Source organism: Protomyctophum parallelum (assembly GCF_964188405.1).
Source record: "Protomyctophum parallelum genome assembly, chromosome: 18".
Lineage (NCBI taxonomy): Eukaryota > Metazoa > Chordata > Actinopteri > Myctophiformes > Myctophidae > Protomyctophum > Protomyctophum parallelum.
The window spans coordinates 37,788,219-37,808,594 of record NC_139716.1 but is presented as its reverse complement, the minus strand read 5'-3'; positions in this window follow the sequence as shown (position 1 = coordinate 37,808,594).

The window sequence follows — 20,376 nt, the reverse complement described above, 5'->3', positions numbered from 1 at the left end:
CGATCCAAGGAATCCAGGGATTCATTTGTGGATTATGACCTCAAGAGTAAAGGCCAAAACGTGAAATGGGCTGTTATAGCGCCACCATGAGGCCGATTTGGAAGATTTGATTTGGGGGTTCTTCCTTGGCCAAGTGTGTGTGCAAAGTTTCAGGGCAATCAGGCTGGCAGTGCTGCAGATTATCTGGTCACGGACACACTTGGATGGACACATGTGGACGGACAGGAGTGAAATTAACATATTATCCGGCCTTCAGCCACATTGCCTGTTGGAGACAACAACAAAAACAACAATAATAATAAAATACGTACATCTCCTGATCTGGGATAGTATGCCACCTCGTACCATGTTGCAACAAACACCAAATGGGCAGAGAAACTCAGGCCTGGGAAGTATTGATTTATATCGTGTGTAGCCTGATGAAGGATACAGCCACTGGTGTATTGGTTATATGTGATTTCCCCATTTGCTCTGTTGTCCAAATCTGTCCAGAATGGAGCAATTAGATCTCTCCCCCCATACGGGAAACTTCGAGGGCTATACGAATTCCAAGGATTATTAAAGGTAAGGTGTCCATTGTTGTTGACCTAACAAATGAGTGGATAAAACAAACATTACAAACAAATATTTGACAGGTGCATGGGGCTGAACTATTTTTACTTCAAAGACACATTCTTTTTTTTTAAGTGTGTGCAGTGTACTGACTAGAACTGACAAAAATCATTCAAATCACATAATCACTGCATTTAATGGCTTTATTTCCTCTTTTATGTAAAAGAGGAATACATTATAACATGTATACATTTTTACAACCCAATTCTAGTAGGTTAGGAAGTTATTTGCTAATCACCTGTAATCATTGAATACACAAATAAAACATAATACTGTCCCATACAAAAAGATAATGCTGCAAATTGCATAAATTATATACATACAAATGCCTGATTGTATCTGCGTCCAAAATAGAAAAAAGGTTGTTGTAGGGCAATGACAGAAGAGCTCCCATCATCCTCTCGCGGAAGTGTGGTTCCATCTCTTGGGTACAGTCGAACTAGGCCATGGGTGTACAAAAAGGAGGGTTAGGCTAATTACACAATATTTAAGTTTAGTATACCATAGGTGACTGATTCAAATGAAAGCTGAAAATCATATCAAAAGAATGAAATATTGGTTAATTAAATTGAGTGTTTTGAAACTGCAGCTTATAGAACTGAAGTCACGTAATAAAGCAATGATATTGCTTAAGGAAGTGCCTTGCATGGATGCCTCTGTTGTCAGTGTGTGAATGTATGTTTAAATGTGTGAATATAAAGCACATTGTAAAGCCCCCTTAACCATTTACCAACAGAACTGTGCATTCTGTGAATGGCAAGTATTTGTGTTGTCTTACCATTAATCGTACAGCCTCTAGATCCATGGTCAACACGAAAAGCCCAACGACCAGCGATGCCAACATTACTGCCGTTACGTAAATTTGAGTAGCTGTCAGGGCCATTGTAATAGGATGATCCAGGAATGGTGAAATGGTGGTTTGTGGAGTTGAACGTGTCATAGCCAGCCTGGGAATTCACATACACATTTTAATTGGTTGAAGTTTTGTACAGGTGAATATTATCACTATTGTGCCCACAGATTTTGAACTATGCACTCGTGTGTTGCTGACAGCAGCTGTGAAAGCAGATAAGTAAAAAAAGAAATATTTTCTTTATTGTTCTACCTGTACATTGACAGAAGTTGAGGCTATAGTTTCATAATTCATCAGTACAAAAGAGTACTGATCTCCAGAGACCAACACCGCTTGGAATGTTAGGCGCTGAAAAAAGAAAAAAGAAAAGAAAATGATAAATACCATTTATCTCATATTTTGTTAAGTAAATTTGTCATTTGTCATTAATTTGTACTTTACCATTAAATCTGCCCAGATTATGATTGGTGTGTGTGTGTGTGTGTGTGTGTGTGTGTGTGTGTGTGTGTGTGTGTGTGTGTGTGTGTGTGTGTGTGTGTGTGTGTGTGTGCGTGTGTGCGCGCGTGCGTACAGAAAATGTAAATAATTTATGAGTTAGCCATGGGGCTTCTATGTTGAGTTGTCACGATCCAAGGAATCCAGGGATTCATTTGTGGATTATGACCTCAAGAGTAAAGGCCAAAACGTGAAATGGGCTGTTATAGCGCCACCATGAGGCCGATTTGGAAGATTTGATTTGGGGGTTCTTCCTTGGCCAAGTGTGTGTGCAAAGTTTCAGGGCAATCAGGCTGGCAGTGCTGCAGATTATCTGGTCACGGACACACTTGGATGGACACATGTGGACGGACAGGAGTGAAATTAACATATTATCCGGCCTTCAGCCACATTGCCTGTTGGAGACAACAACAAAAACAACAATAATAATAAAATACGTACATCTCCTGATCTGGGATAGTATGCCACCTCGTACCATGTTGCAACAAACACCAAATGGGCAGAGAAACTCAGGCCTGGGAAGTATTGATTTATATCGTGTGTAGCCTGATGAAGGATACAGCCACTGGTGTATTGGTTATATGTGATTTCCCCATTTGCTCTGTTGTCCAAATCTGTCCAGAATGGAGCAATTAGATCTCTCCCCCCATACGGGAAACTTCGAGGGCTATACGAATTCCAAGGATTATTAAAGGTAAGGTGTCCATTGTTGTTGACCTAACAAATGAGTGGATAAAACAAACATTACAAACAAATATTTGACAGGTGCATGGGGCTGAACTATTTTTACTTCAAAGACACATTCTTTTTTTTTAAGTGTGTGCAGTGTACTGACTAGAACTGACAAAAATCATTCAAATCACATAATCACTGCATTTAATGGCTTTATTTCCTCTTTTATGTAAAAGAGGAATACATTATAACATGTATACATTTTTACAACCCAATTCTAGTAGGTTAGGAAGTTATTTGCTAATCACCTGTAATCATTGAATACACAAATAAAACATAATACTGTCCCATACAAAAAGATAATGCTGCAAATTGCATAAATTATATACATACAAATGCCTGATTGTATCTGCGTCCAAAATAGAAAAAAGGTTGTTGTAGGGCAATGACAGAAGAGCTCCCATCATCCTCTCGCGGAAGTGTGGTTCCATCTCTTGGGTACAGTCGAACTAGGCCATGGGTGTACAAAAAGGAGGGTTAGGCTAATTACACAATATTTAAGTTTAGTATACCATAGGTGACTGATTCAAATGAAAGCTGAAAATCATATCAAAAGAATTAAATATTGGTTAATTAAATTGAGTGTTTTGAAACTGCAGCTTATAGAACTGAAGTCACGTAATAAAGCAATGATATTGCTTAAGGAAGTGCCTTGCATGGATGCCTCTGTTGTCAGTGTGTGAATGTATGTTTAAATGTGTGAATATAAAGCACATTGTAAAGCCCCCTTAACCATTTACCAACAGAACTGTGCATTCTGTGAATGGCAAGTATTTGTGTTGTCTTACCATTAATCGTACAGCCTCTAGATCCATGGTCAACACGAAAAGCCCAACGACCAGCGATGCCAACATTACTGCCGTTACGTAAATTTGAGTAGCTGTCAGGGCCATTGTAATAGGATGATCCAGGAATGGTGAAATGGTGGTTTGTGGAGTTGAACGTGTCATAGCCAGCCTGGGAATTCACATACACATTTTAATTGGTTGAAGTTTTGTACAGGTGAATATTATCACTATTGTGCCCACAGATTTTGAACTATGCACTCGTGTGTTGCTGACAGCAGCTGTGAAAGCAGATAAGTAAAAAAAGAAATATTTTCTTTATTGTTCTACCTGTACATTGACAGAAGTTGAGGCTATAGTTTCATAATTCATCAGTACAAAAGAGTACTGATTTCCAGAGATCAACACCGCTTGGAATGTTAGGCGCTGAAAAAAGAAAAAAGAAAAGAAAATGATAAATACCATTTATCTCATATTTTGTTAAGTAAATTTGTCATTTGTCATTAATTTGTACTTTACCATTAAATCTGCCCAGATTATGATTGGTGTGTGTGTGTGTGTGTGTGTGTGTGTGTGTGTGTGTGTGTGTGTGTGTGTGCGTGTGTGCGCGCGTGCGTACAGAAAATGTAAATAATTTATGAGTTAGCCATGGGGCTTCTATGTTGAGTTGTCACGATCCAAGGAATCCAGGGATTCATTTGTGGATTATGACCTCAAGAGTAAAGGCCAAAACGTGAAATGGGCTGTTATAGCGCCACCATGAGGCCGATTTGGAAGATTTGATTTGGGGGTTCTTCCTTGGCCAAGTGTGTGTGCAAAGTTTCAGGGCAATCAGGCTGGCAGTGCTGCAGATTATCTGGTCACGGACACACTTGGATGGACACATGTGGACGGACAGGAGTGAAATTAACATATTATCCGGCCTTCAGCCACATTGCCTGTTGGAGACAACAACAAAAACAACAATAATAATAAAATACGTACATCTCCTGATCTGGGATAGTATGCCACCTCGTACCATGTTGCAACAAACACCAAATGGGCAGAGAAACTCAGGCCTGGGAAGTATTGATTTATATCGTGTGTAGCCTGATGAAGGATACAGCCACTGGTGTATTGGTTATATGTGATTTCCCCATTTGCTCTGTTGTCCAAATCTGTCCAGAATGGAGCAATTAGATCTCTCCCCCCATACGGGAAACTTCGAGGGCTATACGAATTCCAAGGATTATTAAAGGTAAGGTGTCCATTGTTGTTGACCTAACAAATGAGTGGATAAAACAAACATTACAAACAAATATTTGACAGGTGCATGGGGCTGAACTATTTTTACTTCAAAGACACATTCTTTTTTTTTAAGTGTGTGCAGTGTACTGACTAGAACTGACAAATCATTCAAATCACATAATCACTGCATTTAATGGCTTTATTTCCTCTTTTATGTAAAAGAGGAATACATTATAACATGTATACATTTTTACAACCCAATTCTAGTAGGTTAGGAAGTTATTTGCTAATCACCTGTAATCATTGAATACACAAATAAAACATAATACTGTCCCATACAAAAAGATAATGCTGCAAATTGCATAAATTATATACATACAAATGTCTGGTTGTATCTGCGTCCAAAATAGAAAAAAGGTTGTTGTAGGGCAATGACAGAAGAGCTCCCATCATCCTCTCGCGGAAGTGTGGTTCCATTTCTTGGGTACAGTCGAACTAGGCCATGGGTGTAGAAAAAGGAGGGTTAGGCTAATTACACAATATTTAAGTTTAGTATACCATAGGTGACTGATTCAAATGAAAGCTGAAAATCTTATCAAAAGAATGAAATATTGGTTAATTAAATTGAGTGTTTTGAAACTGCAGCTTATAGAACTGAAGTCACGTAATAAAGCAATGATATTGCTTAAGGAAGTGCCTTGCATGGATGCCTCTGTTGTCAGTGTGTGAATGTATGTTTAAATGTGTGAATATAAAGCACATTGTAAAGCCCCCTTAACCATTTACCAACAGAACTGTGCATTCTGTGAATGGCAAGTATTTGTGTTGTCTTACCATTAATCGTACAGCCTCTAGATCCATGGTCAACACGAAAAGCCCAACGACCAGCGATGCCAACATTACTGCCGTTACGTAAATTTGAGTAGCTGTCAGGGCCATTGTAATAGGATGATCCAGGAATGGTGAAATGGTGTTGTGTGGAGTTGAACGTGTTATAGCCAGCCTGGGAATTCACATACACATTTTAATTGGTTGAAATTTTGTACAGGTGAATATTATCACTATTGTGCCCACATATTTTGAACTATGCACTCGTGTGTTGCTGACAGCAGCTGTGAAAGCAGATAAGTAAAAATATATATATTTTCTTTATTGTTCTACCTGTACATTGACAGAAGTTGAGGCTATAGTTTCATAATTCATCAGTACAAAAGAGTACTGATTTCCAGAGATCAACACCGCTTGGAATGTTAGGCGCTGAAAAAAGAAAAAAGAAAAGAAAATTATAAATACCATTTATCTCATATTTTGTTAAGTAAATTTGTCATTTGTCATTAATTTGTACTTTACCATTAAATCTGCCCAGATTATGATTGGTGTGTGTGTGTGTGTGTGTGTGTGTGTGTGTCTGTGTGTGTGTGTGTGTGTGTGTGTGTGTGTGTGTGTGTGTGTGTGTGTGTGTGTGTGTCTGTGTGTGTGTGTGTGTGCGCGTGTGTGTGTGCGTGTGTGCGCGCGTGCGTGTGCGTACAGAAAATGTAAATAATTTATGAGTTAGCCATGGGGCTTCTATGTTGAGTTGTCACGATCCAAGGAATCCAGGGATTCATTTGTGGATTATGACCTCAAGAGTAAAGGCCAAAACGTGAAATGGGCTGTTATAGCGCCACCATGAGGCCGATTTGGAAGATTTGATTTGGGGGTTCTTCCTTGGCCGAGTGTGTGTGCAAAGTTTCAGGGCAATCAGGCTGGCAGTGCTGCAGATTATCTGGTCACGGACACACTTGGATGGACACATGTGGACGGACAGGAGTGAAATTAACATATTATCCGGCCTTCAGCCACATTGCCTGTTGGAGACAACAACAAAAACAACAATAATAATAAAATACGTACATCTCCTGATCTGGGATAGTATGCCACCTCGTACCATGTTGCAACAAACACCAAACGGGCAGAGAAACTCAGGCCTGGGAAGTATTGATTTATATCGTGTGTAGCCTGATGAAGGATACAGCCACTGGTGTATTGGTTATATGTGATTTCCCCATTTGCTCTGTTGTCCAAATCTGTCCAGAATGGAGCAATTAGATCTCTCCCCCCATACGGGAAACTTCGAGGGCTATACGAATTCCAAGGATTATTAAAGGTAAGGTGTCCATTGTTGTTGACCTAACAAATGAGTGGATAAAACAAACATTACAAACAAATATTTGACGGGTGCATGGGGCTGAACTATTTTTTACTTCAAAGACACATTCTTTTTTTTTAAGTGTGTGCAGTGTACTGACTAGAACTGACAAAAATCATTCAAATCACATAATCACTGCATTTAATGGCTTTATTTCCTCTTTTATGTAAAAGAGGAATACATTATAACATGTATACATTTTTACAACCCAATTCTAGTAGGTTAGGAAGTTATTTGCTAATCACCTGTAATCATTGAATACACAAATAAAACATAATACTGTCCCATACAAAAAGATAATGCTGCAAATTGCATAAATTATATACATACAAATGTCTGGTTGTATCTGCGTCCAAAATAGAAAAAAGGTTGTTGTAGGGCAATGACAGAAGAGCTCCCATCATCCTCTCGCGGAAGTGTGGTTCCATTTCTTGGGTACAGTCGAACTAGGCCATGGGTGTAGAAAAAGGAGGGTTAGGCTAATTACACAATATTTAAGTTTAGTATACCATAGGTGACTGATTCAAATGAAAGCTGAAAATCTTATCAAAAGAATGAAATATTGGTTAATTAAATTGAGTGTTTTGAAACTGCAGCTTATAGAACTGAAGTCACGTAATAAAGCAATGATATTGCTTAAGGAAGTGCCTTGCATGGATGCCTCTGTTGTCAGTGTGTGAATGTATGTTTAAATGTGTGAATATAAAGCACATTGTAAAGCCCCCTTAACCATTTACCAACAGAACTGTGCATTCTGTGAATGGCAAGTATTTGTGTTGTCTTACCATTAATCGTACAGCCTCTAGATCCATGGTCAACACGAAAAGCCCAACGACCAGCGATGCCAACATTACTGCCGTTACGTAAATTTGAGTAGCTGTCAGGGCCATTGTAATAGGATGATCCAGGAATGGTGAAATGGTGGTTTGTGGAGTTGAACGTGTCATAGCCAGCCTGGGAATTCACATACACATTTTAATTGGTTGAAGTTTTGTACAGGTGAATATTATCACTATTGTGCCCACAGATTTTGAACTATGCACTCGTGTGTTGCTGACAGCAGCTGTGAAAGCAGATAAGTAAAAAAAGAAATATTTTCTTTATTGTTCTACCTGTACATTGACAGAAGTTGAGGCTATAGTTTCATAATTCATCAGTACAAAAGAGTACTGATTTCCAGAGATCAACACCGCTTGGAATGTTAGGCGCTGAAAAAAGAAAAAAGAAAAGAAAATGATAAATACCATTTATCTCATATTTTGTTAAGTAAATTTGTCATTTGTCATTAATTTGTACTTTACCATTAAATCTGCCCAGATTATGATTGGTGTGTGTGTGTGTGTGTGTGTGTGTGCGCGCGCGCGTGTGTGTGCGTGTGTGCGCGCGTGTGCGTACAGAAAATGTAAATAATTTATGAGTTAGCCATGGGGCTTCTATGTTGAGTTGTCACAATCCAAGGAATCCAGGGATTCATTTGTGGATTATGACCTCAAGAGTAAAGGCCAAAACGTGAAATGGGCTGTTATAGCGCCACCATGAGGCCGATTTGGAAGATTTGATTTGGGGGTTCTTCCTTGGCCGAGTGTGTGTGCAAAGTTTCAGGGCAATCAGGCTGGCAGTGCTGCAGATTATCTGGTCACGGACACACTTGGATGGACACATGTGGACGGACAGGAGTGAAATTAACATATTATCCGGCCTTCAGCCACATTGCCTGTTGGAGACAACAACAAAAACAACAATAATAATAAAATACGTACATCTCCTGATCTGGGATAGTATGCCACCTCGTACCATGTTGCAACAAACACCAAACGGGCAGAGAAACTCAGGCCTGGGAAGTATTGATTTATATCGTGTGTAGCCTGATGAAGGATACAGCCACTGGTGTATTGGTTATATGTGATTTCCCCATTTGCTCTGTTGTCCAAATCTGTCCAGAATGGAGCAATTAGATCTCTCCCCCCATACGGGAAACTTCGAGGGCTATACGAATTCCAAGGATTATTAAAGGTAAGGTGTCCATTGTTGTTGACCTAACAAATGAGTGGATAAAACAAACATTACAAACAAATATTTGACAGGTGCATGGGGCTGAACTATTTTTACTTCAAAGACACATTCTTTTTTTTTAAGTGTGTGCAGTGTACTGACTAGAACTGACAAAAAACATTCAAATCACATAATCACTGCATTTAATGGCTTTATTTCCTCTTTTATGTAAAAGAGGAATACATTATAACATGTATACATTTTTACAACCCAATTCTAGTAGGTTAGGAAGTTATTTGCTAATCACCTGTAATCATTGAATACACAAATAAAACATAATACTGTCCCATACAAAAAGATAATGCTGCAAATTGCATAAATTATATACATACAAATGCCTGATTGTATCTGCGTCCAAAATAGAAAAAAGGTTGTTGTAGGGCAATGACAGAAGAGCTCCCATCATCCTCTCGCGGAAGTGTGGTTCCATTTCTTGGGTACAGTCGAACTAGGCCATGGGTGTAGAAAAAGGAGGGTTAGGCTAATTACACAATATTTAAGTTTAGTATACCATAGGTGACTGATTCAAATGAAAGCTGAAAATCTTATCAAAAGAATGAAATATTGGTTAATTAAATTGAGTGTTTTGAAACTGCAGCTTATAGAACTGAAGTCACGTAATAAAGCAATGATATTGCTTAAGGAAGTGCCTTGCATGGATGCCTCTGTTGTCAGTGTGTGAATGTATGTTTAAATGTGTGAATATAAAGCACATTGTAAAGCCCCCTTAACCATTTACCAACAGAACTGTGCATTCTGTGAATGGCAAGTATTTGTGTTGTCTTACCATTAATCGTACAGCCTCTAGATCCATGGTCAACACGAAAAGCCCAACGACCAGCGATGCCAACATTACTGCCGTTACGTAAATTTGAGTAGCTGTCAGGGCCATTGTAATAGGATGATCCAGGAATGGTGAAATGGTGGTTTGTGGAGTTGAACGTGTCATAGCCAGCCTGGGAATTCACATACACATTTTAATTGGTTGAAGTTTTGTACAGGTGAATATTATCACTATTGTGCCCACAGATTTTGAACTATGCACTCGTGTGTTGCTGACAGCAGCTGTGAAAGCAGATAAGTAAAAAAAGAAATATTTTCTTTATTGTTCTACCTGTACATTGACAGAAGTTGAGGCTATAGTTTCATAATTCATCAGTACAAAAGAGTACTGATTTCCAGAGATCAACACCGCTTGGAATGTTAGGCGCTGAAAAAAGAAAAAAGAAAAGAAAATGATAAATACCATTTATCTCATATTTTGTTAAGTAAATTTGTCATTTGTCATTAATTTGTACTTTACCATTAAATCTGCCCAGATTATGATTGGTGTGTGTGTGTGTGTGTGTGTGTGTGTGTGTGTGTGTGTGTGTGTGTGTGTGTGTGTGTGTGTGTGTGCGCGTGTGTGTGCGTGTGTGCGCGCGTGTGCGTACAGAAAATGTAAATAATTTATGAGTTAGCCATGGGGCTTCTATGTTGAGTTGTCACAATCCAAGGAATCCAGGGATTCATTTGTGGATTATGACCTCAAGAGTAAAGGCCAAAACGTGAAATGGGCTGTTATAGCGCCACCATGAGGCCGATTTGGAAGATTTGATTTGGGGGTTCTTCCTTGGCCGAGTGTGTGTGCAAAGTGTCAGGGCAATCAGGCTGGCAGTGCTGCAGATTATCTGGTCACGGACACACTTGGATGGACACATGTGGACGGACAGGAGTGAAATTAACATATTATCCGGCCTTCAGCCATATTGCCTGTTGGAGACAACAACAACAAAAACAACAATAATAATAAAATACGTACATCTCCTGATCTGGGATAGTATGCCACCTCGTACCATGTTGCAACAAACACCAAACGGGCAGAGAAACTCAGGCCTGGGAAGTATTGATTTATATCTTGTGTAGCCTGATGAAGGATACAGCCACTGGTGTATTGGTTATATGTGATTTCCCCATTTGCTCTGTTGTCCAAATCTGTCCAGAATGGAGCAATTAGATCTCTCCCCCCATACGGGAAACTTCGAGGGCTATACGAATTCCAAGGATTATTAAAGGTAAGGTGTCCATTGTTGTTGACCTAACAAATGAGTGGATAAAACAAACATTACAAGCAACTATTTGACAGGTGCATGGGGCTGAACTATTTTTACTTCAAAGACACATTGTTTTTTTTTTAAGTGTGTGCAGTGTACTGACTAGAACTGACAAAAATCATTCAAATCACATAATCACTGCATTTAATGGCTTTATTTCCTCTACAACCCAATTATAGTAGGTTAGGAAGTTATTTGCTAATCACCTGTAATCATTGAATACACAAATAAAACATAATACTGTCCCATACAAAAAGATAATGCTGCAAATTGCATAAATTATATACATACAAATGCCTGATTGTATCTGCGTCCAAAATAGAAAAAAGGTTGTTGTAGGGCAATGACAGAAGAGCTCCCATCATCCTCTCGCGGAAGTGTGGTTCCATTTCTTGGGTACAGTCGAACTAGGCCATGGGTGTACAAAAAGGAGGGTTAGGCTAATTACACAATATTTAAGTTTAGTATACCATAGGTGACTGATTCAAATGAAAGCTGAAAATCATATCAAAAGAATGAAATATTGGTTAATTAAATTGAGTGTTTTGAAACTGCAGCTTATAGAACTAAAGTCACGTAATAAAGCAATGATATTGCTTAAGGAAGTGCCTTGCATGGATGCCTCTCTTGTCAGTGTGTGAATGTATGTTTAAATGTGTGAATATAAAGCACATTGTAAAGCCCCCTTAACCATTTACCAACAGAACTGTGCATTCTGTGAATGGCAAGTATTTGTGTTGTCTTACCATTAATCATACAGCCGCTAGATCCATGGTCAACACGAAAAGCCCAACGACCAGCGATGCCAACATTACTGCCGTTACGTAAATTTGAGTAGCTGTCAGGGCCATTGTAATAGGATGATCCAGGAATGGTGAAATGGTGTGTGGAGTTGAACGTGTCATAGCCAGCCTGAGAATTCACATACACATTTTAATTGGTTGAAGTTTAGTACAAGTGAATATTATCACTATTGTGCCCACAGATTTTGAACTATGCACTCATGTGTTGCTGACAGCAGCTGTGAAAGCAGATAAGTAAAAATAATAATATTTTCTTTATTGTTCTACCTGTACATTGACAGAAGTGGAGGCTATAGTTTCATAATTCATCAGTACAAATGAGTACTGATTTCCAGAGATCAACACCGCTTGGAATGTTAGGCGCTGAAAAAAGAAAAGAAAAAGATAAATACCATTTATCTCATATTTTGTTAAGTAAATTTGTAATTTGTCATTAATTTGTACTTTACCATTAAATCTGCCCAGATTATGATTGGTGTGTGTGTGTGTGTGTGTGTGTGTGTGTGTGTGTGTGTGTGTGTGTGTGTGTGTGTGTGTGTGTGTGTGTGTGTGTGTGTGTGTGTGCGTGAGTGTGCGACTGTGCGTACAGAAAATGTAAATAATTTATGAGTTAGCCATGGGGCTTCTATGTTGAGTTGTCACGATCCAAGGAATCCAGGGATTCATTTGTGGATTATGACCTCAAGAGTAAAGGCCAAAACGTGAAGTGGGCTGTTATAGCGCCACCATGAGGCCGATTTGGAAGATTTGATTTGGGGGTTCTTCCTTGGCCGAGTGTGTGTGCAAAGTTTCAGGGCAATCAGGCTGGCAGTGCTGCAGATTATCTGGTCACAGACACACTTGGATGGACACATGCGGACGGACAGGAGTGAAATTAACATATTCTCCGGCCTTCAGCCATATTGCCTGTTGGAGACAACAAAAAAACAACAATAATAATAAAATACGTACATCTCCTGATCTGGGATAGTATGCCACCTCGTACCATGTTGCAACAAACACCAAACGAGCAGAGAAACGCAGGCCTGGGAAGTATTGATTCATATCTTGTGTAGCCCGATTAAGGATACTGCCACTGGTGTATTGGTTATATGTGATTTCCCCATTTGCTCTGTTGTCCAAATCTGTCCAGAATGGAGCAATTAGATCTTTCCTCCCATACGGGAAACTTCGAGGGCTATACGAATTCCAAGGATTATTAAAGGTAAGGTGTCCATTGTTGTTGACCTAACAAATGAGTGGATAAAACAAACATTACAAACAAATATTTGACAGGTGGGGCTGAATTATTTTTTACTTCAAAGACACATTCTTTTTTTTTTTTAAGTGTGTGCAGTGTACTGACTAGAACAAAAATCTTTCAAATCACGTAATCACTGCATCTAATGGCTTTATTTCCTCTTTTATATAAAAGAGGAATACATTAGCCCTCCATGTATACATTTTTACAACCCAATTCTAGTAGGTTAGGAAGTTATTTGCTAATCACCTGTAATCATTGAATACACAAATAAAACATAATACTGTCCCATACAAAAAGATAATGCTGCAAATTGCATAAATTATATACATACAAATGTCTGATCGTATCTGCGTCCAAAATAGAAAAAAGGTTGTTGTAGGGCAATGACAGAAGAGCTCCCATCATCCTCTCGCGGAGATGTGGTTCCAATTCTTGGGTACAGTCGAACTAGGCCATGGGTGTAGAAAAAGGACGGTTAGGCTAATTACACAATATTTAAGTTTAATATACCATAGGTGACTGATTCAAATGAAAGCAGAAAGTCATAACAAAATAATGAAATATTGGTTAATTAAATTGAGTGTTTTGAAACTGCAGCTTATAGAACTGAAGTCACGTAATAAAGCAATGATATTGCTTAAGGAAGTGTCATGTCTCCTTGCTAGAATCAGAAGGATACACAGACAAAGCTTCTTTTACATGACGGTTTTAACAAAATATCATTGTTCATACATCTTTCTTGAGATTTACTATTACAATTTAGGCATTTAGCACACTCTTAATCCAGAGCGATTTACAGTAAGCAAGAAGGTATCAATTATACACAAATACACTAAGAACCTAAAGTCTGTCTAACAGTAGAATAACTGTACGATGAAGTATACACTATACAATGCCATGTCTAAAAATATAAATCTACATTACATATTTTAGCCTTTGCATACACCTGCAGGGTCATCGAGGCCAGTGCTACGGCAAGTGCTATGGGCTAAGGTGGAGTCTGAAGAGGTGGGTTTTCAGACTACGATGGAAGATTCATGCAACGGGGAGTTAATTCCATAGTTTTGGAGCAAAAGTCTGGGACGTGTGGAGCGTTGTCCCGGTTGTTTAACTCTCTAAGACCCAGCGTTGCTTTTTAGCAACAATTTTATTTTAATTAATTACTATATATATTTTTTTTCTGTTCTTTTTTCACCTAAACGTCATCAGTGATGTTCATTGCAATGCCATTTCAATGCCATTGGTCATGATATTTGCATAGTAGTAGTAAGGTTGAAATCTATTTTTTACAAGTAGAAATTAATGCGGGTGTTAGAGGGTTAAAAAATAAAAATATATATAAATTATTTTATTTACTGGAAGTTTGCTTACGATTTGTTTTTAAGTTTTTATACTATTTGCTGTTTTTATTGGTGACAGAGCACTTTCCAGAGAGTGCACACACACACACACACACACACACACACACACACACACACACACACACACACACACACACACACACACACACACACACACACACACACACACACACACACACACACACACACACACACACACACACACACACACGTAAGTTCTGGTATAGATTTCAACTTACCAGACGCCATACCTTCAGACGCCACCATACCTGCAACATAAAGGGAAATAATTATAATAAATGAAAAGAAATACGAATAGCCACAGAATTGAGTTACAACAGTCAATAATGTACTTACTTATTATCCCTAAAAGCAACACAGGCAACATGATTGGCCCGAATTCCAAGCCTATTCACCAGCCTGTTCACAACACAAGTGGTCAAATTATTTGAATATATATTTTTGTTAGTAGATCTAATAGTCTATTGGTCAGGAGTCTTCAACATTTCTCTGTTCAAGGACGCTTTACCTGAGAGAGATGAAGCAGGACAAGTGTTAAATTGCTCTATATTCTGATAAGAATCATCGCTATATAGGTGTTTGTTCACTAACCGATGTCGCCCCTGTCTGTCCAGCTCTAAAGAGAAAATGCATTTCCAATCAGGAGAGAAAACTCATAAAGGATGCAGGATTAACGACTGAAATTGGAAGTGATGACTCAAAGAAATGAACTTTGAAGGAAATTGGAAGGTCAAATTGAAGCTGATAAATGGGTACCCTCTCCTGATTGGCACACATTTGCAAACCACCTGAAAAGGTAAGATGTAGATAACCCTAGATACACACAATGATTACTATCAGAATAGAACTTTGATGATTTAAGAAAAAAAAGCTTTTTGTTTTTACCCTAAAATATCCCTTACCCTACATTTAAGTGCTATGGGTTGAAGGTAATGCTACAGCTTTGATGGATACATAGATTTATATGATTTATATTTATATATATCTATGTGGCATAGTTTATATTGATTAACATCAACAACAAGAACAAGACCAAAAACATTGACAATAATAATAATAGTAGTAGTGGTAGTAGTAATAATAATAATAATAATAATAATAACACTTGCAAGAACAACAAGAATGCATACATGATCTAGAGCAGTCACCTGTATTGTGTTGAGTCAGCACTGCAGTCGTGGAGCCACTGAGCTGATTTTATAATAGCAGGCGAGTGCTACAGTCCAATTAACAAACATCTTGTTAAACCAGTAAAAAATACTGTCTCGTAAATACTCGTCTGCCACGTCGTCTGCATCACTGCATGCCTGTCTGACATCTCACAGTGGATGACCTCCAATCACCTCAAGCTGAACCCAGACAAGACTGAGCTTCTCTTCTTGAAATGAAAATAAGTAAATAAATAAATGTGAAATTAATGTGGAAATGTATAATTCATGCTGTTGAGGCTCTAATGCAACTAAGGATCTGATACATCCCTTATACACATATTATTTGTTATTTTTATAAATGTATTTATTTATTTCAAGTTAGACACATGGTTCAATCTAACATCTTGTTGAACCCAAACAACGTAAAGTTGACTTACTTCTATAGGCAGTGTTGATTGAAAATATGATGAAAAAAGTTTGTCGACTACCTTTTTTCAATGACAAAAAGGACATAAAAATATGTTTGCAAATTTGTCAACAAATAAAAACGAGACTAAACAGGGAATAATAGAAGAATAATTAGAATAGAACTAATAGAATTATAGGCAATGTTTGGTTGTGTTCTGGTGTTGCAAATGGATACATTTTCAGCATGCAACCAAGTGTAAAATCAAGCCTTACAACCAGGCCCAGCGCCACGGGGGGGCAAAGGGGGTTCTTGCCCCCCTAAATCAACCTATTTGTCCCCTTAGATCAAAAGTGGATCTTTTTTTTAACTAATAATTGCGCGATGGATTGGTTTTCGGTTATTGGTTATAACTCTATAGTTACAGACAAAACAATGGTACATTTCCAGGCATTCAATTAAATTATATTGCTTGAAAGGAAGTAAGGATGCATCTTAATACAAGATGCAGCAGCATCTTAATGATCTCCCATCTAGAACTGGAAAAACAACATTCCTCAGCTATAGGCCATCCTTGGGGTGGGGAGGGATGCTAAGGTCATTGTTGCAGTGGTCAGGGTGCTTAAGTGGGCAGCTACTGTAACTAACTAGCCTATTTATTTGTTTGTAAAAATGTCAATGATGATTCAAGTTTCTTTATTACATACAACTTTGAAGTAAGAAGACTGCTAAATGCCTAAATTGTAAATTGTAAATTGTAAGACAAGACACTTTTGAAAACTGGGAATGTTGAGATGGATCTAATGTTTTTTTTTATTTTTTAATAAAAAAAATTGTAACTAATAATGCACGATACAACGCCATCAGAATATATATATTTTTTATAAAAACCAGTTTTAGTCGACTAAACTCTTTTCTACATCCTCGTACAGGAAAAGGGGCGGTTGGAAGAGGGCGAGGGGCGTTGCCGTGACCGCCAGCGTGGTTGTGGGGGAGGAGGAGGGCGGGAGGGAGGAGGAGGGAGGGGGGTTTGAAGCAGACGATGCATGCGCCGGCCGGCGTGTGGGTGAGGGAGGGGGGAGGAGGGAAGTGGGCCGGGCACGTGTCTGTTGCTGCTGCTGTAAAGCAGGAGGAGGCTGGTGGGCGGAGTCGCCTTCCGGTTGGTACACTGGAAAGGAATACCTCTCGCTTAGACCGGCGACCGTCCGATCTGCCACGGACAGATGGAGCGTCCTAAAACTGGCGGCGACGGGAGTAATGGAGCGACGAGAGGCTGAGGACCGACCGGAGGATGGCTGCGTGCGGCTGCCTGACGATTGGCCGTTACGGTCCAGATGAGCATGTGGCAAGGCCTGCTTGAGCAGAACCGAAAGATGGGTTCGGGTGGTCCTGGGGCGATTCGAGGAAGGGGCAGGTGCGTTGAAGCACCTGCCGGCGTGATCGTGAGGTGGGGGGAGGGTAGGAGGGAGGGGGCACACGGTGCCGGGTCGAGGGAGGGGGCATGCTGTGCCGAGCCGAGGGTGGGGGCACGCTGTGGTGAGTCGGGGGAGGGGGAACGCTGTGGTGAGTCGGGGGAGGGGGAACGCTGTGGTGAGTCGGGGGAGGGGGAACGCTGTGTCGTCTCCAGGGAGAGGGCACGTTGTCCCGGGTCTAGGGAGGGGGCATGCTGTGCCAGGTCCAGGGAGGGGGACCGCTGTGACCGGTTGAGGGGGGGGGGGAGTGTGCTGTGCCGGTCTACTGGGGGAGACGGCGTGCACACAGAGGTGATTCGGGGAGAGTGGCGTTCCCTGCGAGACACTTGGGAGGGCTGAGGCCAAGGTGGGAGCTGGGGGCTGACCAGAGGAGGGCTGAGGCCAAGGTGGGAGCTGGGGGCTGACCAGAGGAGGGCTGAGGCCAAGGTGGGAGCTGGGGGCTGACCAGAGGAGGGCTGAGGCCAAGGTGGGAGCTGGGGGCTGACCAGAGGAGGGCTGAGGCCAAGGTGGGAGCTGGGGGCTGACCAGAGGAGGGCTGAGGCCAAGGTGGGAGCTGGGGGCTGACCAGAGGAGGGCTGAGGCCAAGGTGGGAGCTGGGGGCTGACCAGAGGAGGGCTGAGGCCAAGGTGGGAGCTGGGGGCTGACCAGAGGAGGGCTGAGGCCAAGGTGGGAGCTGGGGGCTGACCAGAGGAGGGCTGAGGCCAAGGTGGGAGCTGGGGGCTGACCAGAGGAGGGCTGAGGCCAAGGTGGGAGCTGGGGGCTGACCAGAGGAGGGCTGAGGCCAAGGTGGGAGCTGGGGGCTGACCAGAGGAGGGCTGAGGCCAAGGTGGGAGCTGGGGGCTGGGGGCCAAGGTGGGAGCTGGGGGCTGACCAGAGTTGTGGATTGTTGGCGTCTGGGAGGCGAGAACGCCTGAGGGGCCCCAAGGAATGGGAGGAGACCCTATAGAGAGAAAGCTGGGTCGGGAGGAGGTGTGGTCTGAGTGGCCGACGCAGTGGCGGGGGGAGCCGGTAATAACAGAGCAAGGAATAAAGTGATGTTGAAATTTGAAGGATAGTGAAAATAGCCGATCTACAAGTGCAGTACTCACAACCCATGTTTGGTCTGTCGTGGAGCAGAACAAACAACTTGGTTGAGATCGCAGGTGTATTTATACTGTGGTGATTGCACCGGGGATTGGCCGGGTGATAATGAAAGGCAGGTGAGTTGATGAGGAGGGAGGAGTTGTGGATAATGAGGGAGGAGGGGTTAGGGTCAAGCGGAAGGAGGTCTCTTCTCCCGTACTGCATTGTATAAAATACAACTTCCCTAAGACATGCATTGCAAATCCCTTGACTCCTTCAAAACTGCTCTCAAAGGGCACCTACGGGCGGCAGCATTTCGAAACCGGCCCCCGTCAAATCTGAATCCCCCACCCACCCCTTTTCCCCCCTCACTGTATATGTTTCTTTTCCTTTTTCCCATATTTCCTGTTTTGACTATATAGAATTGTATATTCGTACGTCTCTAAATGTTTTGATGAAAATGGTGGGCCCAGTTTTTGTATTGAGTTGTACTTGAAATGTACTGTAATTCTGCAAACTGTTAATAAATCAACCAATCAATCAATTACAGACCAAGTACAGTATGTTGTTTATTTGTTGAAATGTCCTTGTGGTTTGTATAGTATGTAGACATAACAAAAACAGAAATGTTGAATTACTGTACAGAAATAAATTATGATGAAAAATCCCTGGTTGCTAGGCATTTTAATGACATGTAATCTGTAGGCTAAGAAGAAGAAAATATTGTTAAATTGTTGTATTAATGATGGGACTCAATTTAATTTAATAATTGATGACTTTTGGAAACTATTGGGCACTTGTGCGGAGGCGGTTCACACACTGACAATAGCCAACTAGAAAAAGTGCCCTTCTGGGCACAGGTCTCCACCAGGATTTCTTCCTCAGCCTAGTGGGAATATGCGTGCACAGTTTCATCGCAATCGGACGCTGCGTTGAGGAGTTGTGGCGATTTGTACAAAGCGGGCTACTGAAAACTGTAGGAGCCAATCGTGGCCAATCAGGATGGAATATGAGAAATCAAACAAACCTGTCTTGATCACATGACTATGGAGATCATGTGTACCGATTTGCGTGAAATTTGGATAAAATCTGAAGGAGTAATAATAGAAAATGTGTTTTACATATGTCGGCCTCATGGTGGCGCTATAAAGAGCAGATGTGAAAAATTCCAGGCAAAGGTTTTTCCTTGGCCTCTAGGGAGTTGGCATACAAAGTTATCCACAGATCCGTGCAGTTAGAGGTAAAAACACTTTTCGGCCAGTTATAGCGCCACCTTGAGGCTGAGTTGAAATTGTTCATGTGGCATTTCGTCCTCGGCCTAGTGGGAATGTGGGTGCACAATTTCACGGAAATCACGCGATGTGTTCATGATTTGCAGCATTTTGTTTGAAACTGAGCACTCCTGTGAACTTTGGAAGCCAATCTTAACCAATCAGGATGGAGTCTGAGAAATCTGAAAGACCGGTTTCGTTGAATGGCTCTAGGAGAGACTGTGTACCAATTTGCGTGATGTTTGGACAAAATCTGTAGGTGTACTGTGCAAAAACTTGTTTTGCACAAAGCGGCGCTATAACAGGCCGTTCTGGAAAGTTTGGGGCAGAGGTTCATCGTTGGCATCTAGGGAGTGTGTGTGCAAAATTTGGCATCGACCGGGTTAACGGTGGCCGAGATTAGCTGCTCACGGACACACACACGGACAGACACACACACACGGACGGACACACGGACGGACGGAGTGCAAAACATACTCTCCCCCCATGCCTTCGGCCTGGTGGAGACAATAAGGCTGAAACTTGTTTGTGCTTGACTGTTGCATATTA